This window comes from Leucopleurus acutus (assembly GCF_964270905.1).
Source record: "Leucopleurus acutus genome assembly, chromosome: 14".
NCBI classification, from domain to species: Eukaryota; Metazoa; Chordata; class Mammalia; order Artiodactyla; family Delphinidae; genus Leucopleurus; species Leucopleurus acutus.
Window position 1 is genome coordinate 31098441 of NC_139156.1, and position 25040 is coordinate 31123480.

Genomic DNA, 25040 nt, shown 5'->3' on the forward strand with positions numbered 1-25040 from the left:
GGCCACCGTCGGTCGCGCTGGGCTGGAGCAGAGGAGCGGGAGCCGGGCTGGGCGCGGCGTTCTCAGGTTCACACGGTGTTGCTGGCTCCGATTTCATGGCATTTGTAAGTTTAACGCAAAGTTTCCCAAGATCTTGTGGTTACTCTTGGGAAGAGAGTATAAAAAGCGAAAAGCTTCACAGCAGGCAAAAAGAAAGAGGTAGCCGAGGGGGAATGTGTATGACTCAAGTTGCCGCAAACTTCCCTGTAGCCCCCTCAGTGTGGTCGCGCCTGGGGGTCTCCCTGGGCCGGCGGAGATGGACGCCGTCAGGTGCTCTAATCCCGCCAGGAAGCCGCGCCCCAGGACGCGGGGGTCTTTCTGGCGCACCTCGCGGCCCAGGCACTGCAGCTCCCGCTTCCCACTAACCACCAACTGGCTTGTGTGTCCCAAGGGGAGCAGCTTCCGAGCCGGAATAGTTGAGGCGTCAGCCCCAGAAGGGCCCAAGCGCACGTTCCAAAGAAAGCCGATGGGTCTGGGACAGTTCCCAGCTGGGACAGAGGGATACCGCCCCCGAGAGCGGACGGTCTCAGAAGCCCGCCGAGCGGCTCCTGGCTGGTGGCCAGGGGCCGCCGGTCCTGGTGTTTATCTCTAGGCAGGGTCCGGCCGCTTCACTCGGCGGGCCGCAGAGATGAGCGGGCCAAGGGAAGCTCGCAGCCTCCATCTGCAGAAGGGCAGGGTGCTTTTCTCCTGGTTGATGAGGGAAGTGCCGTGCATGAGCCAGTGTGGCCCCGTTCCCTCACTCCCTGGAAAACTCTAGTAGCCTCAGTTTCCTCATCTGAATTGGGGACAGTAATTGTAGGAGGACTCAGATAACCTATGGAGAAATTCTCTGCAAATGGAATAATTGTGATGACACTGTAATTATTTGTGTTGTTACTGCAGCGAGTGTGGTCTAGGCTGGGGGTTGGGCAGGTCAGAACTGGGTGAAGTCTGGGGGAGACCAGGTTACTGGGAGGTCAGAGGACCTAGGAGAGTGTGAGACTTGAGAATCTTGTGAAGGTTGAGGATCATACCAGGTTTGAGGGTCCTGGGCTTATGCTGCAGGAAGATTCCTCCAGTATAGCCATCTATTACTGTACCTTGTGGGGCTTCTGAGTTAGGAAGGAGGGCAGAGTTGATTCCTGGCTAATTTGAGAGAGTATCAGCAGGTAGTATGCCCTGACTAAGGTATCTCAGTTCCTCATGGGACCTCCGTCCTGACCAGGTTGAAGAGTCTCTGGAGCACTGAATGGTGCCCTTGCCTGAAATGAGGGGCACTGGGGCTGCAAAACTGGGATGAGGGCGAAGTGATCAGCCATCACCTGCACCTGTCAGGTCCTGGACTTTACTGGATGTGAACTGGGCCTCTGGGAGGCAGTGTGGACAGCTGGGGCCTGGGCTGGGGCAGCAATCAGTGTGTTCGGGAATGTATCGAACACCTCTGTGATGCTGGGTGCTGATCTAGGGCCTGAGAATCCCGGTGAAAGAGGCATAGGTCTGTCTGTGAGGGCTCTCCAGCTCCTGGTCTCAGCCTTGTGGAATAACACTAAAGCAGGTTTGCCTGTTGGGGCCTCAGTTTTCTCCAGTAATTTTGGAGAAAATGCTAGATAACCAGGGCATGCGTGTTCTGTGACTCTTCACAGACTGGACAGGATGGGCAGCAGGGCCGGAAAGTAGCTGTATGGTTTCAGCCAGCTCCATTCATCCTCTGCAGCCATCCTCCATATTCCCAACCCCTTGACCTCTCCTTCATCCATGCTGATGCTAAGAGTGACCAGAAGAGGGCGATGGCAAGGGAGACCTAGGGGAAATGTCACGTCAGTCTACTCATGCTTCTGGAAATTACCTGAGCAAGGGAACTGCCTTCTGGAAGGACAATAAGCAGTTCACTAAGGACTGGAGACTCAGTGTAAGAAAGTGCCTCTCGGCTTGCGGGGAACACTGTCTTTCCTGGTTGCATATTCAAACCAAACCTTAAGGGGCAACCTTTCCTCCTATCCCAGTCCCATGCTAACTCCCTGACTCCTCTAGCCAGAAGTCCTCTGCCTAGGACCTGCCTCAGGACTTTGAACCTAAAACACCTCCCACCTGCCCCTTCTTGTGCTGGGGCGGAGGCGGGGTGTGTCTCCATTCTACTGTGCATGCAGAGTACAGACAGAGAGTCTGGGGTCTGTTCCTGGCCTCTCAGGAGCTGTGTTCCCTGGCAAGCCCCTCCTCTCTGGCCCTTAATTCCTCATCCATAGAGTGAAACTGTTGGACTAGTTAGGGTGGCAAACTGACAGGTCCAGGGAGCTGGCTCCCTTAGTCCACATCCGCCATCTTGCCCTGCGCCCTCTTCACTCCTTGTGGGCACTTGAGTTTGTGCCCCTGGCCCCTTCCTTCTCAGTGTTCTATGGTTCTATGACCTTTGCTTCCAGCTCAGGATCTCAGAGGCTGAGCAAACGGGTCAGTGTTCTGTCATTTACAGTTTTACCATTTACACATTTTACTATTTACTCTGTCATTTACAAACTGTGTGTGACCTTGGGCAAGTCACTGAATTTCTCCATGCCTTAGTTTCCTCATTTGTAAATGAGGATGATTCCCAACAGATTAATGTGCTTAAGACAGTACCTGACATATAGTTAGCTACTTTATGAACAGATTTCCTAGAAACTTGTGAAAGAACATCTTCATGCTGACCTTTGAAGTAAGTTTTAAGGTGTAAAATTTAAATTTACTAGCAAACAATCTATTTGATGCTGTAAAAAGGGACCTTTTAAAATCAGATGATTGTGGAGTGGGAGTGGGAGTGGGCCTGGGAAGCCCTCCTGGCCTGGGGCTGGTAAATGCGTGGGACTTCCTGGGTGTGGTCTCTGTCTGGTGGTCCTGCTGCTCTGCTGTTTGTTTTTCATCTGATACTGTAAGTGAGGTCAAGAGTTCAACTGACAGTAAATTACAAGACGTCCTTCCAACCACCACGGCCCTGAGAACAACTTTTGCAAAGCTTCTGAGGGCTTCTCCAGGTTGCTTGCCCTCACCCATAATTCTTTAGCTGCGTTCAGAGCCAGAGGCCTGGATTCTTGTCCTGCCCCTGCCTCTTGCTCTTCGTATGGCCTTGAGCAGGTCCTCCACGCCTCCATGCCTCAGTCTCCTCATCTGCAAAATGGGGGTGGGAACAAAACTGCTTGCGTTTTAGGATAGACATAAGGCTAGTTGTAGCTGTACTCCTGAGAGAGCAGAGTCTTAGACAGGACTTGTGTAGATAAATCGTTTAGGAGGTGACCCCAAGGAACAGGGTGAGGGAGCAGGGCTAGTATGACAGGGAAAGAGGAAATCCAATGAAGGGAGTGGAATTGAGGTAGCTGCTTTAGTTGATGGGGCCATGTCCCCACCCGGCCCTTCCATAAAGCCTCCCGTAATTGTGTGCCCAGGGAATAGGAGGCTGGAGCATTTATCCAAAGGCTGCTGTCCTTCATTGTTTGCTCCCTTTTCCAGTTTCTATTCCTGTGTAAAAAACTACCCAAACTCTGTGGTATAGAACAGCCACCATTTTACTATGTTGGTGGGTCTGTAGATCAGGAGTTTGGAAAAGGCACAGCAGAAGTGGTCCTACCTCTGCTCCCCAGTGTCTGAGCCTCTGCTGTGAAGACTTGCAGGCTGGGGGTGACTTGACAATTGGGGACTGGAATCATCTGGAGGCTCTCTTGTTCTCTCATATCTGGCAGTTGAGGATGGCTGTTGCCTGGGGCCTCAGTTGGACTCTTAGCCAGAACCTACAGGTAGCCTCTCTGTGTGCCCTCCATGCGGGCTGATTAGGCTTCCTCACAGCATGGCAGCTAGATTCTAAGTGTACACATCCCAAGGGAACCAGATGGCAGCTGTATTGCCTTTTATGACCTTGCCTCAGAAGCTACGTATCATCACTTCCACCACAGTCACAAGCTCTCCCAGATTCAGGGGAGGGAACATAGCCCATCTCTCCACCAGAGGCATGTCAGAGTCACATTGTTAAAAGAGCATGTGGAATGGGGGCTATTGTTGCAGCCGGTTTGGGAGAATATGACCATTCCTTGAGGCATGAACTTCCCTGCACCTGCGTGGGCAGGCGCTTTGAGCTCTATGGATTCCGAAAAATTTCTCAAGCAGAAAAGTGGGGAGCCATGCAGTGGATGCATGGAACTGCCCAGAGTTGAGCTGAGGATATGGGACTCAGGTCACCAACACTGTCTACCTGAGGCTCAAACGATATGCAAATAACCTTGTAAACTGTAAAGTGCTCTGTAGCCTTTTGGGTTTATTAAACCCAAGGGAACTGGCTGACAGCAGCTTTACTTTTCAGCTGGTGGCTTGATAAATGCCAGGGCCTTCACATATGATAAACATATATATTACTTCATCAGTAAATACAGTCGGCAGTCCCTGATGGCTAATGGCTCAGGAGCCAGGGTGAGGGTGCTGGCCTGGGAACTAGCTCTTTCCTCACGAGCAAGTCTGTAGTCCTTCCTCTCACTTTTAGACCTGACTTCTGCCTGGAATTTGGGGCCCTACTCCATCTTGTCATTCTCTCCCAGAGACAGTGACCTTACCAATCAGCTCCTTATTTGGGGGGTCATCAGAGCCCTCTAGGACAGCACTCTCTGGGCAGCTCCTGCCAGCAGCCCTCGCGTTACTGATACGAGGCTGGAATGTCAAACTGTGTGAGGTCAGGGATTGTTGTCTGCTTTGATCATTGCTGTAATCCCAGTGCCCAGCGACACGTCATAGGTACTTGTCAATATTTGCTGAATGAGGGAATGATGATTCTGGACCTGTGTGGGTTGGGTCCATGGCTGAAGGAGCCTCCAAGCTCACTGTCAGCCTGGAAGGGAAGCAGAGCCATCCCAGTGGGCAGCAGCCCTCCTGAGAGCGCTCTGGGTGGAGCTGGGGGATGTGGTCCTGGGCAGAGCTCCCCCAGAGTTTCCATCCTTCATGGCAGGGGCAGGTGCCCTGGATTCTTCTGTACAGATGTGAGGCTTCCATGGTACCTCCTGGAAGGCTGTCTCCCTGGCACAGCCTGTCCCCAGAGCGGGAGCAGGAGCCATCTCCCTGGCACCTTGTCTCTCCCCAGCGGCCACACCCAGGTGAGGGCGGCTGGCAGTTTTACAACTTTATTTTTATCCCTACTTGTCATGGTGTCCTTGCTGATTTGGGCAGGTGCTGATTTGATGGAGTCAAAATATTTCAGGGCTGTATGGAGATGAAATGTTCATCTTTCCCACTTCTCCAGGCAGGAGGCGCATCTAGTCCACCTCTGTCTCCAATTTTTCACCCCTGAAGTGCCCAGGGGCAGGGCACGAGGTGGTGAAGAGCTTGGGCTTTGACACTTGACAGACCTGGATCCAAAATCTGCTGCCCATGCAACGCTTTGTGACCTTGAGAAAGTTACTTAACCTCTCTGAGCCTCAGTTCCCTCCCTTGAGAAGTACTAATATTCACTTCTCAGGGTCATGGCAAGGGTCAAATGATAGAATGTTTGTCACATGCTCAGCACATTTTCTGGACGAGGCAAGAGTTCAGTGATGGGTATGTACATTACTAGAGCACAGAGCAGCTGCTCACCAGTACTTCTTGAACTCTTGTTGAAATGCTCTAGAGGAATTTGAATTTTTGTGATAAGTGAACAAGTGATTTCATGTAGTGTATTCAGTTAGGGATTCGTAAATTCAGACCTGATAATTATTGGTAAACAGGGTCTCAAAAGTAAGTGAAGGGTGAATTTTTTTGATATGTGAGTTACAGCCCAATAAAGATTAAAAAGGAAAAAGTCAGTGATGATGAGTAGGGGCCGGGGCAGAGGCTGGGGGAGGAAACGCACCGTCTTGGCTCCTGAGGAACTGTCGGCTGAGAGACACAGGCTGCCCACACTGAGGATTCGGCTAACCGAGTAGGCAGAGAACGTGTGGCCATCAGGTGCCCAACAGAGCCCAGAGGTCCCAGCCAGGACCATGACTTATGCTGGGGGGTGCAGGTGGTGCAGCATCTGGGGGAGGGGAGGTCAGAAGGGGAACGCGTCAGCCCCTTTGGGGCAAGGATGTTCCTAGAGCTGAATGATAGTAAGAACACCAGCCCGTTGACCTTCACCCCAGCCCCCGGAGTAGGCAAGCAGCTAGGATGGTTCCCATTTTGCATCTGTCGACACACCCTCGGGCCTAGACCCTCTGCCCGACATGGGTCCTCTTTTGACTTCTGACGCTGTCTCTGTAGGCAGAGCTCTACACTGGAGACAGAAAAGCCTCCAAGTGGCTCCGCAACTCTGATGTCAGTGGAACCCGTTTTTCCATCTTTCTCCTGCCCAGCCGTGCAGCGGTCAGTGTCTTGCACCCTCTTCTGGGGGTGGTGTGTGTGTGGGGAAGTGCCCTTTACTCCTCCATCCAGCCCAGTGAGAGGAGAGGCGGAGCCATTACGGCAGCCCCTGGTCTGCAGGGCGCCTGCCAGGCCGTGGGTGCTGAAGAGCTAAGTGCCGATCAGACCTCAGCCCTGTCCCCGGGAGCTCCTGGGCGTGGCCTCCTCAGCGGGAAGATACTCCTGATGGAAGCCGAGTGCAGACAGGCCGGCAGCGCCTCCCATCAGCTCTGGACCTTCCCTGACCGCTGCTTCTCTCAGGGCTCTCCCCGGCCCAGGGGCCATGGTTGTTTGAGCGCCTAGGTCCTCGCTGACCTCTTGGTTCGGTGCCCAAACTTTGGAGTCAGGCTGACTTGGATTTTCTTTCTCAGCTCTGTCACTTACTGGCCGTGAGACCTTGAGCGAGTCCCGCAGCCTTTAAAGTCTCAGTTTCCTCATGTCCATCATGCAGTCAAGAGGTACTCCTAGTTCACAGGCTGTTGTTGATACTGTGCTGAGCAAATAGAAGCGCTCAATAAATGTGAAATACTGCTGTCGTTTTGTGGCCTCCCAAGAACCTGTCGCGCGCATTAAATTGAATTACACGAACAGCATCACTTTCCGTTCCTCTGAGAGCGCTGAGGAGTGAGCTGACTCTGGAGGCGAATTGCTGGGCTGCAGATCCTAGCTCTGCCACTGAATGGCTGTGAGGCCCTGAGCCAGCCTCTTGAGCTTTCTGGATCTCAGTCTTCTCACCCATAAAATGTGGATACCAGTGTCTACCGCAGAGGGTGATTATAAAGGTTGGATGAGTTAACATAGACCGAGCACTTAGTGCCTGGAACACGGTAAACATTCAGTAAATATTGTTGTTTTTATTATTATCATCCCACAGAAATCCAACAAGGTTTCCAAGAGCAGGAAACCAAGTACCTGAACAACTGGAGCAGATGATTTCAGAGTTTTATGCTTCCAAGCGATGCTGATGGCAATAGTTCCTCTATATCCAGAGACCTTGCTCTAAAAACAAATCTGCCGTGGCACTCACTGGCTTCTTTGCTGTTAGGCTGGGGGTTCCACGTACCGCAAGCCAACCAGACGTCCAGGCCCCACCCGAGAAGCCAGCCCCTGACTGGAGATGTGTGAATGGTGTTGAGTCTGAGCCTCCATTCAGCCAATGGTTCCTCCCAGCCACTCCTCTTTCCAGCAGCATTCCTCCAGGGGCCAAATAGCCGAGGTACAAGCAGGATTTGGGCCCACGTCGCATTTGATGGCAATGCACATCCTTCTACCATAGATAGTCAGGCAATCCGAATAGACGCTGTAACTTGATTGGTCCCCAAACCTTTGCCTTCTCACCCTTCACCATGTTTTTCAAGAGGAAGGGCAATGATATTAACCTCTCACAGTGGTTACAGCATTGCCTTAGCATTGTTTATAAAGCTCCTTTCCTTCTGTTCTCTCCATTGTTCTCTCAGATAGCCAGGAGGTGATCCGGGCACTCACGGGAGAAGCTCTGAGATCTGATGATCTTGTGGGCATTGCAGGACGAGGTCTGGGTGCTTGTCCAGGGGAGAGGCTGGGCTAGGGCCCGCATAGGATGCTGAACTTGTAAGCAGTGGGACAAACACCTCAAACCCCTATTCTCCCCTTGAAGCACACCGCCTCTCCAGCCCCAGAACGGCTTCTCCTCTCCTGGACCCCTGACCCCCCAGTCAACAAGCATCTCCCTGCTGCTCAGTCTGAAGGTCATAATTGTACACTTGTTCCACAGAGCACCATAGCCCACCACCTTCTCCCCACTGTTTTCTCTGTCCTTAGCTAGGAACCCAGCAAGGGTGAGACCGCTCTGGCCTTTAGAGTACTCTTAGTCTCAAAGCATAGGGAAGAATAAATGAATCACACAAGGTGTTGAAATGCAACTTTCTCCCTCTGTGTTCCCCCATCCCTTTCCCACGCGGCCCGGGGCCGTGCCTGGGTGTCAGGTAAGTTGAGGACGATGGGTCCAGCCACCCTCCCCAGCCCAGAGGGAGAGGGCCTCGATGGCCCATGTTTCCTAAGGAAGCCTTGGGTGAGTGGCAGCCTGGGTAACAGAGCAGAGCAGTGAAACATCCTGTTTGAGAGACTACTTTTGGCATCAGGCAGCCCGTGACTTGAAGCCTGCCTCTGTCCTCACTGCCTGTGTGGTTTTGACTAAGTTTCTTAACCTCTCTGAGCCTCAGTTTCTTCATTTAGAAAATGGGAATGATATGAATACCCATGAACTAGGTTTGTTTGTAGCTTGAAAGAGGCAGTGAACAAGAAGTGTTTAGCAAGCGGTCACTAATTTTTGGCTATTCTCCTTGCTATTGTGATTACGCCTGTTATTGTTCCCCATTTAAGGATTTCCCTATAAGTGACAATTTCTCAGTGGCCTGTGTCGGCTTATCTCTCCCCCTGCAGAGAGTTCTCTTGGGATACAGTGTGTGCAGCAAGTGATAATTTATTGCTCCACAGCTCGCTTGCTCTCATCCATGAAGCAGGGAGCGGATAACAGATAAACCAAATGCATAGAAGCAGGTTTCTCAGGGTATCCTCTTAGCCCGCTCATAATACGGTTCTGCCCGGATGCAAACATAGCAACGGGAACCGAACTTTCCTGCTGATTGGTTACAGACCTATCTGTGATCACACCATCCTCTAACCACGTCTGTCGATTACCAATAAATATTCTCAAGCTCGCCTGCATGAGCACTTGAGTGTTGATGTTCAGCCCCGAGTCTTCACCCGCTCCACCGGCTGGGCCACTTATCTCCCGGCTCATCCTGCAATTTGCACCGAGCCTCCTGCCCTTCCTCCCACCGGGGTTACTGGCCTTGAGTTGATGTGAGTCCTGTGTGAGCCAGTTTCCCACAGGAGCAGGCCACCTTCCACCCTAACTCTTTTTCCCATCCCTGGGTCAGTTTTCCTTCCCGCTGAGCCGGCACTGGTTCGCCATCCTCTCCCCCTGGGCTCAGAGTCGGCTGTGGTTCGCTAAGGTCTGGGCCTCATGGTGGCATGTGCCAGGTGGCACCTTGTCGTGATGCCAGGTGCTTCAACCAGAAACCCGGTACCATCCTGGATACGGGTCTCTCCCTCCCCTTCTCATGTAGTCCAACCCAAGTCCTGCCGATTCTGTTTCCAAATTTAAGCCCATCCACTTCTCTCCATCTTTGCTGCCACTGTTTGGTCTAAATCCCACCGGCTCCCACGTAGGCTACTGCAATGGTACCTGAACCCGTCTCCCTGCTGCCCCCTTGCCTCCCAAAATCTGTTTTCCATGTTGCAGGCAGCATGATCTTTTTGAAATGCACGTTTGATCATGTTTGCAAAATTAGACCCACTTAGGACCCTCAGTTTACATATCCTTTCCCCCTCAGGCCTGCTCTCAATCAGGTCCCTTCTTTTAAATCTCTCATCACCTTTGTTTCCCTGCGCGTTTTACAGTCCATACCTGGGTATTGGAGTGACTATTTATTTGCTCAATGTCTGTCTCCATATCAGACAGTGAACTTCAAGGGGTAGAAATTAGACTCATTTGGTTTCCCAGTCACCAGCACAGTGCCTGGCACATGGTGGGTGCTCAACCAACATTTGCCAAATGAAAAACTGAGCAAATGAGATGCTATAGGGATTTGGAAAAGGGATCAATCACTGTAAGACAGTCAAGGAAGGCTTCCTGGTAAGGGGGGTGGTGAGCCCTGAGTTTGGCCTGGAAGGATGGAAAGGATTTGGAGAAACTGGGACGCAGGGGAAGGCATTTCAGGTAGAATAAACATCGTGAGTTAAGGCAAGGCAGCAGGAATGCTTTGGATATGTCTGGAGCTGTGGGAGTACCTGATTTACTTTGCAGAATAGTAGTGGCAAGATTGAAAGAAGCTTGGAACGGTGAATGTCAAGCTGAGACATTTAAATCATGCCCCTTAAGAAAGGGGGAGCTATTGATGGTTTTTGAGCAGACGGGGAGCTCTTGATGGTTTTTGAGCAGACGACCATTATGATGAAGACAGATGATGTTTAGGATCTGTAGAAGCGGGAAATAGGAGGACCACCAGGGGTTCTAGGCTTGGGAGCGTGAAGTTCAGACTTGGGCCTCAGGAATGGAAAGGAAGGGAAAATGGGGGAGAGATCATGGCTTTGTGTGTAGGAGATGTCCCAAGCTGAGCTCTGCCTCAGAGTCTAGTGAAACATAAATGAGTTCATCCAGAGATGCTCAGCAAGCATTGGGGTGCCCTTGAGATGGGCCGGAAAGGGAGATTATTGGTTTTTTTTTTAACATAAAGCAGTTTTCTTAATTATACAGCTAATATACATCCACTGGAGAACATTTAGAAAATATAGAGAGCAAGCAAGAGTAAAAATTTCCAGCAATTCCATGGCCGAGGAATAACCGTTGTTAACACTTTGTTGTATATTCTTCCAAAATTTTTTTTTTTCCAAAATTTTTTCATTCATGGTTGTAATTTAAAAAAATGCTACACATATAGTTTTGAACCTGCTTGTATTTCACTTTCACTTAGTACCATGAACCTCCTTCCACGATAATAAAGATGCTTATGTAATACATGTACTTGTATGGCAACAATTTAAGTTGTTCGGTATAGATGTAATTTAATTTAATCAGTCCTCTATTGTTGGACATAAAGATTTTTTCCCCCAATCATTTCTTTTGCTATTATAAACAATCATGCTGGAGTCATCCTTATTGCTAGATTTTTGTGTATGTTTTAAATTATTTTTTTAGAAAAAATTCTACCCATAGAATTGCTGGGTCAAAAGTATAGATGCTTTTAGGGCTTCTGATTCTTTTTTTCAAATTGCCCTTCAAATTTTTTTTTTACTCCTTTGCACTCTCATTAAGATTAACATTTTTGTATTCTACTTTTTAAAATCTTTGTTGGTTTCATAAGAGAAAAATAATTTACAGTTTCTTTAATTTGCATTTATATTGTAATTGTATTTCTTTTTCAAATAATTTTGAACCTTAAAAAAATATATTTTGGGGACTTCCCTGGTGGTCCAGTGGTTAAGACTTCACCTTCCAATGTAGGGGGTGTGGGTTCGATCCCTGGTCGGAGATCTAAGATCCCACATGCCTCAAGGCCAAAAAACAAAACAGAAAACAGAAGCAATATTGTAACAAATTCAATAAAGACTTTAAAAATGGCCACATAAAACAAAAATCTTTAAATATATTTTGACCATTTGTATTTATTTTGCTGTGTGAATTTCCTATTTATGGGCTTTTTTTCCTTCTTATTTATGGACTCTTTTTCTTTCTGCTTATGTTCATTTTTTAATTAGGTGGTCATTTTTTAAACATTTTGTAGGAACTGTTAGAGATTAGGACTTCAACCTTTTATCTGACACGTTTGTCACAAATAATTTTTGGAGAGAAGAGTTTTAAAAAGCAGAAAGTTTATCCTGTACCATATCACCCACTTGTTCTGTGGAGATGATTGCATGGCTCTATCAGTTAAGATCAGGTTAAATTGCTAGTAATGAACCCATGTTAATTGGCTGTGGCCATCAGGGTCCAGTTGGGAGACTGAAACCACATCAGTAATTTCAGAAATAATTCAAAAATTTAATGTAAAGGATTATTAACTAGCAAAAGGAGGTAGAGAGAACTTTAAAGAAAACAGGAATAGTAGATATAGGGAGCAGCTACTAGGGAAGGAATACATTTGGAAGAGGTCACCCCACACACACCCCTCCCCGGCTGTAACTTCATAGGAGAGGATGTGGCTGTGACCCACTGACAGTTGGAGAAGTTTGTTGAGATGCTACAGGAAGCGGCTGACAAGTGGGGAATTGCCCACTGGAGTTTGGGCAAAACTCTGAAAGTTGGGTGCCAGTGGGTTTCCCAAACACTGCTGGTGGCTACACTCTACAGGAGCAAGAAAGATGAGGCCCGGAAGCAGGAAGAGAATTCCCTTCCTCTTGCAGTCCCTCTAGTGCCCTCTACTGACAAAATCTAATGTGCCAGCTGACAAAGGAGAAATGTTTCCGGGGTCCAGCTGGTGTCACAAAGCATGACAAAGAAGGGTGATAGGCTGATAGAGCTGATAGGCAATATATTGATAGCTGGAACACTGGCCTAAACAAGCCAGAAGTTTCTTTCTTTCTCACATCAAAGTCTGGAGGTCCACAGTCTATGGCCAGGTCCAGGAAGTCCTCTAGGGTCCAGTCTCCTTCCAGCCTGCCCCTCCACTCTCCCTGGGCTGAGGCCCTTGTCCTCATGGTCCACGATGGTAGCCAGAGCTCAAACCATCACAAACACGGTCTGGACATGGAAGGCATGGAAAAGAAAAAGAACTAAGAATGTGAGAGGTTCCCAGGAGATGCCATCTGCCATCTGCTTTCATCTCGTTGGCTGGAAGTTAATCACATGACCACAGATAGCTACATGGGATTCTGGGAAATATTTCTTCTGGAAGGTCTGGAACTGAACATCATAGTTTCTGTTGTTAGGGAAGAAGGGAGAAAAGGTATTGGTGGACAATAAGTCTGCCACAGGAGACTACTTGCTGGAACTTTATGAAGAAAATTTAGTCAAAGTGATGATAGGCTCATGACCATTATTGAATGTTAACTAGATACACAAGGTAAGATTTTAGAGTAAAATCTTTTAGAATGTTAGAGCTGGAAGTTACCCTTGGAATTATTTGTACTGTTTTTCATGTTTCCTGTGAGAACCCTGAGGGCCTGAAAGGGCAGTAATGTGTCCAAGTTCACATGGATAGCTCCCGGCATGCCTGGAGGTGGACCCCGGGTCTCCTTTACCCTCCACCTAGTGTATCTTTCCACTCTCTGCACTACTTAGGGTCTCCATGGGCCTTTGTCTTCAGAATGAGTCCTGCTTAATTGCACTGGTAACTTAATGCTCCACAAGAGATCATTCCACAGTGGAGGTATTAGAGCTTATGAGATATACCTGGCCTTGGAATCAGGCACATAAGATGCAAAATTAGAGCCTGGGAAGCTTCTGGCTTTTAGAACCTAAACTGCTCCCTTTTCTCCGTTACTGAGTGGAAGCCATGTGAGCTTAGGCTGTGGGAACATAGGAGGTGTGAGACAGCAGTAAGTCATATGCTGCTGGAATTAAGCAGTGAAAAGTGTTATCTTAGGCCAAAGTAGCCATTCAGTTTACCAGTCAGAATGCCATCTACCCATTTAGCTATGGAAATAATGGGAGGATTTTCTTAGAACAGCAGTACAAGCCAGGTGCCAGCAGGAACCAGACTTTACCCCAGATGTTTCAAATGAAGAGACCTTCATGAAGGGACTACTTACAGAGACAGGGTTAGGATGCAAAGAAGGGTGTGAGGCACTCAGAGACTAACAAGTCTCCCCTGTGGCTGAAGAAATGGGAAGGGAGCCGTGTTACAGGAGCTGGAGCTGTGCAGGAGGGGAGGGGGCTGAGTCACTTGAAGTATAGTTGATTTTCAGTATTGTGTTAGTTTCAGGTGTACTACATAATGATTCAGGGTTTTTTTGCAGGTTATATTCCAGTATAGGTAAGACAGTACATAAGACCGTATATAAGACAATGGGTATAATTCCCTATGCTATATAGTATATCCTTGTTGCCTATCTAATATATTTTATATATAGTAGTTTGGATACAGCACCAAAACAGGGAGAAAGCAGGGAAGAAATGCCTGCAGCTCTCTGCCCTCTTCCCTCTGATCTGCCAGGATCTCCTCCTGGTTGAATGCAAGCAGAAGCCAGAGAGCAGTGAGACGTGGAGGAAGCAGTCCACAGGATCCGCCTTCCTGGGCACAGAGCAGGGCAAAGAGGGTGGAAAGTAAGTATAAAAAGAATAACTTGAATCATAGCTCAGGCCTTGCTGCAGATATTCTTTCCCATGGATGGAACTATTTTAGTATTTTTACAACATACATTTGTAAATGGCCCATGTGTGGCACCTCCAATGCCACTCCCTCCCCAGGCCAGTGTCAGACATGGCTAATTGATCACAGCTCCTTTTCCTGAGGGTCCAAGAAGTCACCTCACAGCACTTAGAGAAAACATCACCAATTGAGTGGGATGGGCATGTGAGATGAAATATATTTGGAGGTGTAAAACTTACCTGGCCTTGCAGATATGGCCTACCTGCTCATGCTAGTCTGCTAGAGAATCTTTTTTTCTGGGGAATTAGCTGAGCAGGTATTTCTTAAGCCAAGTGAGTCCTGCTTGGAAAGCCAAGCTGTAGCATGGCTCTGAAATGCATTGGTGCAACCTTATTGTACTGTAGATGAAGAGGCGAGACAGGAGGTGATGTCTGCCTCGAGCAAGGTGGCCTCTTGGCTCCTCTGTAAAGTAGGATGATGCCCGCCAAGGTAGAAGGCAGGACTAGGTGTTCTCTTGAGATGGAATCAGCTTTCAGAGACCAGTTGCTCTTTGGTACCCATCTGTGTGTGGTGCTCTCCTAGGTACTGATTGACCTTTAAAATTTTTATTTTAATTGAAATTTTTTTCAATTTAATTTTTCAATACTTCAATTAAAAAAATTTAATTGAAGTATAGTTGATCTACAATATTGTGTTATTTTCAGCACAGTGATTCACAGGTTTTTTTGCAGATTATATTCATTATAGGTTATTACAAGATAATGGGTATAATTCCCTATTCTATACAGTATATCCTTGTTGCCTATCTATTTATATATAGTAGTTTGTATCTTTTAATCCCATACCCCTAATTTGTTCCTCCCCCTTCCTCTCCCCTTTGGTAACCACAAGTTTGTTTTCTATATCTGTAAGTCTGTTTGTGTTTTGTACATACATTTGTTTGTACTATTTTTTAGATTTCACATATTAAGTGATATCATATAGTATTTGTCTTTCTCTGTCTGACTTATTTCAGTAAGCATAATATTCTCTAGGTCTATCCACATTGCTGCTAATGACAGTGTTTCATTCTTTTTTATGGTTAAGTAATATTATATACATACATATATATATACATATATATATATATGAATATCTTCTTAATCCAGTCATCTGTTGATAGGGACTTGGGTTGCTTCCATATCTTAGCTATTGTAAATAGTGCTGCTACAAACATTGTGCTGCATGTATCTTTTTGAATTAGTGTTTTCATTTCCACCAGAAATAGAATTGCTGGGTCATATGGTAGCTCTATTTTTGGTTTTTTAAGGAACCTCCATACTGTTTTCCATAGTGGCTGCACCAATTTACATTCCCACCAGCAGTATACAGGGTTCCCTTTTCTCCACATCTTCTCAAACATTTGTTATTTGTAGACTTTTTGATGATAGCCATTCTGACCTGTGTGGGGTAATACCTCATTGTGATTTTGATGTGCATTTCTCTAATAATTAGCCATACTGAGCATCTTTTCAGGATTGACTTTTAACATGGAAAGTCCTATGGACTTTCAGGTCCTGCTACTTTTCTGGAGTGCACGCTCAGACCCCTGAGTTCAGACTTTAAGTGGCTTTGAATAGAAAACTCCTAGCTGGAACAAATGGCCAATGGGTTATGGACATTGCCAGCATGGTTTAGGGCATAGATGGCAAGTAGGTCTCAATTCATCTGCCATTTCTATCCATTTGTGCTGGCCCTCTGTAGACTGTGTTGAGATAGATTTGGAGGCTGTGTCCAGGTTCGGTGGACAGGAAGGCTGTGATCAATGAAGGATATTTGCTCTGGGACAGAGGGGCGAAGAGGGGTACATGTTTGTCTCATAGTTGCCATCACTGGTTTCGAGTCAGCAGATGTGGCTTCTAGATGTGATACTTTGAGCAAGTCAGTTAACCTTCCTGGACCTTAGTTTCCTTACGTTTAAAGCAAGGACATGGCTTAGGTGACGTTTAAACTCTCTCCATCTTAGAAATGCCATGATTCAAACTAGTTTGGGTTTTTTTTTTTAAGTCTTCAGTGTAGAACTTGCAAAAAGTCTGTTTGATCCAATTAAACTATTTCCAGCTCCCCACCCCTCTCTGCCATATGCTTGAGTAACTAAGACCTCCATGCCTGTGAAGGCCATTTCCCCAGGCTGGAGCAGCAGAAGACCCTGGAGACGGAGGTCTCCCATACTAAACAGATTCTCCTCTTTAATCTCAACCAAAAGATTCAGGAGGCATGATTCACATCTCACCCTGTTTCCTCTCCTCTGTCCTCCTCAAGCCTGCGCCTCTCGCCTCCTGCTCTGCAAACACGCCTGAATGCAGAGTCCTGAAATTTAGGTTCATGGTTTCAAAGTTCATGGTCCTGAGAATAAACAAAAAAACTATTGTGGTTGCATAGAGCTGTGGACCCCATTAACACCGCCCCATGAATATTTATAGCATGGAACTACAAAAGAACATAGAGGCCATATTGTATTTCCTAGAACTTTCTTTCCATGGGGTCCTTTCTCTGTGGGTCACTTTAATGTAAGCTTTGCTTATTTAGTTGCACACTTTAAGCCGATTAACTTTTCACTAAAAAAAACCCCTCCCTGTTTGTTTGTACATACACTCCCTTGACAAAGATTCACAGAAAACTGCTTTAAACCTGTTAAATCCCTCTGCTGGAAACTTGAAGTGAACTAAATGTGTCTCTGGGTAGGATTTCCCTGTAACTCTCCCTGCCTCTGGCCCCTCCCTGTTTCCTGAGAGGAATTCCAATGGTTCGAAGCCTCCGGATTTAGTTCCTCCGGTAATCTCAGCTTCTCTCTAGGTGACCATCTTCTGGAACATTAGCAAGGTCCTTCTTGAGCAGCCTGTTATTGGGATGGACGAATGGCAATCCCTGGGTGGATGCCTTACGCTTCTCTGATAGACATTGTATAAACCAATCATCAGAGCTAGAGGGACCTCGAGACATCACCTCCATTGGTCTCCAAACTTCAGTGACTGTGAGTCACCTGTGGGGGTGGGCGGGATGTGAACTTAACATGCATGTTCCTGGGCCCTGTCCCTGGAGGGTCTGATGCCGTAGATGTGGATGGGGCCTGGGATCTGTGTATCAACACTCCTTAGACACTTCTAACAAAGTGGTCTGTGGCCTCGCCTTGAGAATCCCTGAGCTGGTTCAGCTTTCTCAGTGTATGGGTGAAAAAAATGACACCAAAGGGAAAAGTGGTCCACCCAGTGTCACATGCAGCATCAAGCGCCCTCTTCCCAGTGTAGACCATGCCTGTGATTCCATACTGCTTTAACTCTGGCCCTTCGTGTCCCAAGTTGCAGCTCTACTGTGGAACATTTATGATTAGGCCCCTAAGTGGGAAACTAATTGAAAAATAAACCTGCAAGGCCAGGCTGTAGTGTAGAAATGAAAATCAGGGACCGGCCTGGTTGGTGGAGGCGAGGTGAGATGAGGCCAGGTTAGCACCTGCTGGAGGTCACCCCTGCAGGATAAATCCAGGACTCTGTTGGTTTTGGAGTGAGCCCTGGGGTAGGGCAGGGCCTGTGGCTGGGATGGACTGGAAGGCTGCAGGGGGTGACGGGGGGAGTTATCCTCCAGCCGTGGCAGCCCTTCCTGGGCCTCCCGTTCTCTGGGTGCCAGGAAGCAGTCTTGGGGAGGGTGTGGCTGGTAACAGAAGGTGACAGTAGAGTTGAAGGGGTCTCCCTCTGACTGGCTGGGCTTCTCCCAGGCTCACAGACTTTCCAGCTCTGCAGGCCCCAAGCCAGGGGCCACTTAAAATCCCCAGAATCCCCGCTCGAGACTCTCTGGATCTCAGGGGGCGTTGGGGGGAGGGTTGTGAAGGACCCTCTGGCCAACCCCTCCTGTCCTCTGTCCCCTCCAGTCACCCCCACTGGACTGTCTGGTCTTGGACAGGCCAGCAGCTCATCTGGGAACAGAGCTCTTACCGCTGACCATGAGATCAGGCCCCACCTTGAATCCCAGTTCTAGAAACGGGGTCCTCTGTGAGGCAGTGAACTGGGCTCCAAGTTTAGAGCCAAGAGGTCTGCCCTCAAGCCTCACCCCCTTCTCACAGTTGTAAGTTAACAGGCTGGTCGTGAACTTCCCTGAGCCTGGCTTTCCCCCATGAAATGGGGCTGACGGTGTTTGCCTTGCCTTCCCCTAGGACTTTGGTGAGGAACGCTCATTCACTCACTGGCTCATTTACGAAAACGGAAGGTCCCAGAACTGAAGGTCCTTGCCAGTCCCTGAGCAGGGTGCTGGGGTGGGGTGGGGTGGGGTGGGGAAGAATGTGTGCGTGGAGGGGATACAAACTGTGAAGTGCTGCACCCGAGTGAGGGACTCCTTGTGCCCGGCTCCACCTTGGGTGCTCTAATAACCCTGGAATTTTGTTCCCTGTGTCTGAGACTTCCTTTTGCCCCTGCCCAGCCTCTCGGTTCCTGCAGCCTCACCTCCTGCCTCACTATCATTGACAGTCCACGTGACTGGGTCCCCACTTCAGCCAGGGCCCCTCACCGGGTCCCTTCTGCTCCTGCCTGACAGTGCCTCACTGTTTCTCCCCTCAGGGCCTTTGCACATGCTGTCTCTTTGACCAGCATGCCCTTTTTCTTGTTATCCACTTGCCATACTTCTGCTCACATGTCACCTTCCTACTCAAGTATCACCCCCTCTGCAAGGCCTTCCCTGATCCCACCCCCAAGGCTGAGTTAGTCCCTCTTCCTATCCACGCTTCCATCCCTGCCTGAGCAGCAGGGGTTACTTCAAGGCAAAGACGCATGGCAGTTGGGAGTTAGAATTGAGAGGTGGCCTAGAGCAAGTTGCCTAATCTCTCTGAGCGTACTTTCCTCATCGGAAAAAAAGAGCATAATGATGCTTATTGCACAGAGTTGCTGTCTTGAGGGTTAGAAGAGTGTGGAGAGCCTAGCGTGTGGCTGGTGCGCAAGAAGTATCAGTCCCTTCCTTTTCAGTGCCTTGGCCCTGAGAGAAGAATTAAAACACCAGATTTGGAAGAAACAGAGAGAGCTGTTTCAAGATAAAGGGGGATGTGTTGGAAGGGCGTGAGCTCCCTGTCAATGGAGGGGTGTGAGAAGAGGCCACTCAGGCATCACATGGTGGGTTGGATCCAATGATCAGGAGGGCCCCTTCTAGTCCTAGGAAGATTGCTGAGCACTGCAGCAGTCTCTAAAAGGTGTTCCTTAGGACGGAAGATTCAGTGAAAAGAAATTCCAGGGCACCCACATTGGCAAATGCTGCATTCTCTTTCTCTTGGAGAGTTGTGATGTTTGTTAGGATTGTAAAGGCTCTGAGAAGTACTGCAGTAAAGAAAAGCAGTTCACTGCTGGGGGCCCGGGTTTGATCCCTGGTCAGGGAACTAAGATCCCACAAGCTGTGCCAAGTGGCCCCAAAAAATGAACCTATGTATGAAACAGAAACAGAATCAGGGACATAGAGAATAGACTGGTGGTTGCCAAGGGGGAAGGGAGTGGGAGAGGATTGGATTGGGAGTTTGGTATGAGCAGATGCAAACTGGTATATATAGAATGGATAAACAACAAGGTCCTACTGTATAGCACAGGGAACTATATTCAATATCCTGTCATAAACCATAATGGAAAAGAATATGAAAAAGAATATATATATAGCATACTGAGTCACTTTGCTGTACAGCAGTAATTAACGCAACATAGTAATTCAACTATACTTCAATAAAAATAAATTTTTAAAAAAAGCTTTATTGCTTTGCCAGGCAAAGGGGGCCACAGGGGGCTCATGCACTCAAGATTGTGTGTCCCACCCTGGAGGGGGTCGTGAGGAATCTTTTAATGTTCAAGGAGCAGGGCGTGATCAGCTCGTGGGCATTCTTCTGATGGGTTGATGGTGAGGTAATTGGGAGTCAGCATCATCAACCTCCTGTTTCCAACGGGTCTGGGGTCTGCATGCTTGTGGACAGCATACACTTAACTTCTTCCACCTGGTGGGGGGTTTCAGTATCTGCAAAGCAGCTCAAAGGACACAGCTCAGAATAGTATTTGTAGTCATTGAGGAAGAACTAAAGGTCCTTGACTTTGTTTAATGGCTAAAGTATTATTATTTTGTCTTACTTGACTGTTTTCCTTTCTTTCTGCATTTTCTCACTTCTCTGATTAAACTTTTCTTTGACTAAAGTTCTTCTACAGAGAAAAGGTGGGTGGAGGACATGGGTGGAGGTCTGTTCTGGGAAGGCCTCATAGGGTCCTGCTCAGTTACAATAGCATTTCTTATTAACTTCTTAGAATTTGAAACTTTGGGAAAAGTTGGCTTGGTGGAGGAGGACTGTGATTTGGGAATCTGGGAGGCCTTTTCTGACTTAGAACACCCATGAAACCTCATCCTGCCTACACAACCTTGGCCAATTCCTACCTCCTCTCTGGGCCTTCCTTTGAGGTTAATGATATAGAAGGCATTTATCCTAATACCTGGGACAGGGTGCTGTTTGCTTCGGCTCTTTGCTTTGGGCAAGATGCTGTGCTGTGGAGACCCCGAGATGGGAGCTGCAGTGATGGACCTTTCCCTGCAAGGATTAGGTCATCTTTTGCAGCCTCAAGAATCAGGTTTATGGAACCAGATGGGGAACACGACATAACTTTAGAAACTGAGAGACTTTACAGATACTTATTGCTATTACAGTAGTGTGCTAGAGTGGCTGTTACCTGCTTGTGAGAGCCGAGTGTACACATGTTCTCCATCTCCATGTTTTGTGATCTTGAAGTCAGCCTCGGTGGGAGTATTTACACCAGAGAAATGAGCAGACGCTACAAATTAAGGCTCTCTCCTCACCCAGGCAATTGTTAAATATCTGCACATCTTTGATTATATATCATTCGAAAGTATTTCTTTAAAATGTCTCCTTTTATATTTTTAAATTTATTATATAATAGCTTTAAAATTTTATTTGACTACTTTAAAGGTTTCTGTTTTTGATTTCCAAAAAGCAATTTTCCTATTGTAGCTCATAATCTATTCCTGAAATAGTCACTATGCAGAGCTTCATAACAAAACACTGCCACCAGGTGACAACTCCCTGAATTGCAGGTTGGAGGTCCAGTGGGGTCAGCCAAGACTGGAGCAGATGGCATTTCCATTGGTGTGCCTTTTAGATCTTTCCTATGGCCTATCCATTCAAGGTCTACATTTCTGTGAAGAATTACCCTGCTTGACCTCTTTGTGGCAGCCATGACAGGCATAGAGAGGTGCAGAGGAGCCTGGGACCACGGGGGCGTGGTTGCTGGAGGCAAAGCCCGTGGTGCCTTGAGTCAGTGCTTCTCAGACTTTCTCTGTGCACACGTCCTGCCTGGGGATCTTGTTAACATGCAGCTTCCGATTCAGCAGCTCTGGGGTGCGTCCTGGGAGTGGGTGTTTCTATCAGGCTTCAAGATGAGGTCAATGCTGCCCGTCTAGAGATTACACTTTGAGTAGCCAAGGGTCGGTGGTGGTAGAAGAAGAAAGTTACCCGGGTGATAGGAGTCCTTCCTTCGAGAGTCTTCTCTTAGGAGGCTGACATGTTTTGCCTTTTGGTAACAATTCAGTAGCTCTGTGTTTTGAATGTATAGACTTGGCTCATTAGATCCTAAGTACTGTTCAACCAATACGTCAATTTAATTTTAATTAATTTATTTTTTTAGTTAGACTATGTTTTTTTTTATTAATTAATTTTTATTGGAGTATAGCTGATTTACAATGTTGTGTTAGTTTCTACTATACAGCAAAGTGAACCAATTATACATATACATATAGCCACTCTTTTTAAGATTCTTTTCCTATATAGCCCATTACAGAGTACTGAGCAGAGTTCCCTGTGCTACACAGTAGGTCCTTATTAGTTATCTATTTATATATAGTAGTGTGTATATGTCAATCCCAATCTCCCAGTTTATCCCTCCCCTCCTTACCCCCTGGTAGCCATAACGATTTAATTTTTAACTTTTTGATTTATTTTGGTGTATAGTGAGAGGCTCAAAGCCAACTTGATTTTTCCTCAAAGAGCTAACCCGTTGTCTCAACGTAATTCATTGCTTAGTCCCCCTCTTTCCACAAATTTGTGAGACCTCTTTTGTCATAAATGAACTTTCTTATATAGACTAGGGATTGCTTCCAGACTATCCCATGTTGCAGGGTTCTTGAAGCTTTATAACATATTTTGATGTCAGACGAGACCAGCCTTCCTTTGGTACTCTTTTTCTTGACTGTTATCACCTAATTATGCAGATGAAGTTTAATATCATTTTGTCAATAATAAAAAAATTGTTGAGGTTTTGATTAAAATGTATTAAACCTATGCATTAATTTGGAAAGAACATTTCAGAGAAAGACAGTGTGTCTTTCCTTTCCTGTCACTTCTTATAGCTTTTAGTAGAATTTTACAATGTCAACATAGCACTGCTTTTTGTGTCAAGGTTTTTCCCAGATATTTGATGCTCTTTGCTGCTATTGTAAACAGAATTTATTATTTTATTTTATATTATTTATATTATATTGCTGTACTTTATATAAAATTTTATTTTATATTATTTACATTGTATACTTATAGCACTTAGCCACATGTGGCAGTTTAAATTTAAATTAATTAAAATAAAATAAAATACTGAGGAGTATCTGCTCAGCTCTAGCATTTTAGCCTGACATGTGGTCTCTGCTGGTGAAGCCTGTACTCTTGACCCTTTGGTTCTGCCTATAAATCCTCCTCTGTGGCTTTTCACCCTGACCTCAGGGCTCTGCTGGTCCACTGGCCCTCTCGGCACCTCTGCATCCTCCCTAGGCATGTGGGAGCACCCAGAGCCCCAGACACCAGGTTCTGGGGGCCAGATTTGGGAGCACCCTGGGCCCACGTCTCTGGACACTCCCCTCTACTCATGCTGTCCCATTGCCCCTGTGTGTGGTGGATGGGCAGCTTCTCCCAGACTTGAACCTCACTGGGCTATGCCTCGGGGAGTTGGCTAAGAGCCTTATGTGCCCAGGCTCCCTCCCACCACATGTTCCGCTCCTGTCCTCTGACGTGGAGGGCTTCCTCCTACTCCCCCTTCTGTCTGATGGGGACTCCCCTGTGTCATATCCAGCTCCTTCGCTGAAGTAGTTTTCACCCTTCTTCCCTCACTGGGGTCACAGTGGCAGGATGGATGCAGGAAACAAGACTCACTCTGTATTGAAAACTCACCAGTTTAATGTTTTCAGACATTCCCGTCATCTCAAAAGAAGGAGACATGGTTACTTCCCAGGCAGGTGGCTTTGGGGATTGAACTCACATAAATAGAATTAATTTCTATTAATTTTCATTTCCTTTCATTAATTTATCGATAAATATTTCCTGAGCATATTCTCAATGCCAGACATTGTTCTGGGCATTACAGGGATACTGTAGCCAAAAAAGTTGGCGAAAATCTTTGCCTACATTAACAGACCTTCTAGTGGTACCTTGGGTTCTGGTTTTATGGTGGCTTCCCAGCCAGGGCAGTTATTCAACCTGATTTTTGTGCGTAATACTTTTTTCTAGTCTTGAGAGTGGCCTGGTGACTATCTCCCATGGGGTTAAGAGCTAATGGCCTGTCCTCATTTCCTGACATGGCCTCGGCCTGTTGGACTGAGACACAGTGACCATCCCTACAGGAGAATGTGCACTTCCTTCTATTTCGGGTGTAAATAACCTTTAAAGAAGGGTCTAGAAGCTCTGCTGGGTCTCAGATTCCATCTTAGGGTGGAGAGACTCAGGGCAGAAGACAGTTCTCTGAAGCTTCCGCAAGGCATTCATTCCACAGATATTTCCTGCACCCCGACTGTGCTGAGAATGGACCTATGGGGCAGGCAGACACAGTCCTTGCCTTCATGGAACTGCACAGATAGAAGTTAATTAACTTCGGTAGTGATGAGATCACATAGGAGAATTTGGAGTAGAATGGCTGTTTTCGAGAGTGTGGCCTCATGACTCAGGATGGCTCAGGAGGGGTAGAATGTCCTGTGACCCTTCTGGAACAACCCTCCAGGACATTCAGGAGAGGCTGGCAAGAACTATCTTGGAAAAAAACAGGAGACAAAGGCTTTCTCTAGCTGAGACGGGAGGCTGTTTCAGAAATGCACTCTCTCTGTAACTCCATGGATGTAGCCCTCAAAGTCCCTGCAGTGCAGGTGGAGCCTGTCTCTCGGGATGTGAGCCTGGCCGGAGGCTCTGGTGGCATCCATGCCATCTCTTAGATTGCAAACAGAGCCCTTCCTGTGTGCTTGGCTCAATAAATGCTTCCTTCCTGCCTTCCTTCCTCAGTCTGCTCTTTATTGTGCCTTTTTCCTGGAAGAGAAGCCATAGAGCCATAGTAGATATTGTGTTGACATGGAGTTGTGACCTCCGGGGAATCCCAGAGTGACACCACCTGACTCCAAGCTGACTCCTGATCATTCTTGAGATCCTTGAAGCAACTACGTTAGGAAGAGCACGTTGTGGTAGGAGTCTGGGGTGGCGACTCCCCACTGTTGCCTCAGGCTTATTTAGAATATCCAAAGCCCCTTTGGTGTTGGGGTTTTCACCCCTGGCTCCCAGTTGTATGTGGACAGATTCTACTCTGCTAGGTTAGACCAGAGCATAATGAGAATTGTCTTGGACTTGAGTCTCGCCTTTGCCAAATTACTTGGTAAGTGAACAAGTCACTCAGCCTCTCTGCACAACATGCTCTTGTCTATGGAACGGGATAAGGGTAGGACTGGAGATGGCATCCTGATTCTGGACCTCTCTTCTGGGGTGCCAGTTACTCTGGTTTGAAGCCT

The 25040-nt window shown here is 47.3% G+C and overlaps 1 protein-coding gene across 1 annotated transcript in view; it reads left to right on the plus strand.

Annotated features, from left to right (window-relative positions):
* The window catches only part of TLL2 (tolloid like 2), a gene marked incomplete at both ends in the record, with an annotated part of 128531 nt that overhangs the window by 538 nt on the left and 102953 nt on the right, over positions 1–25040 (plus strand). The gene's annotated exons all lie outside the window — the stretch shown is intronic.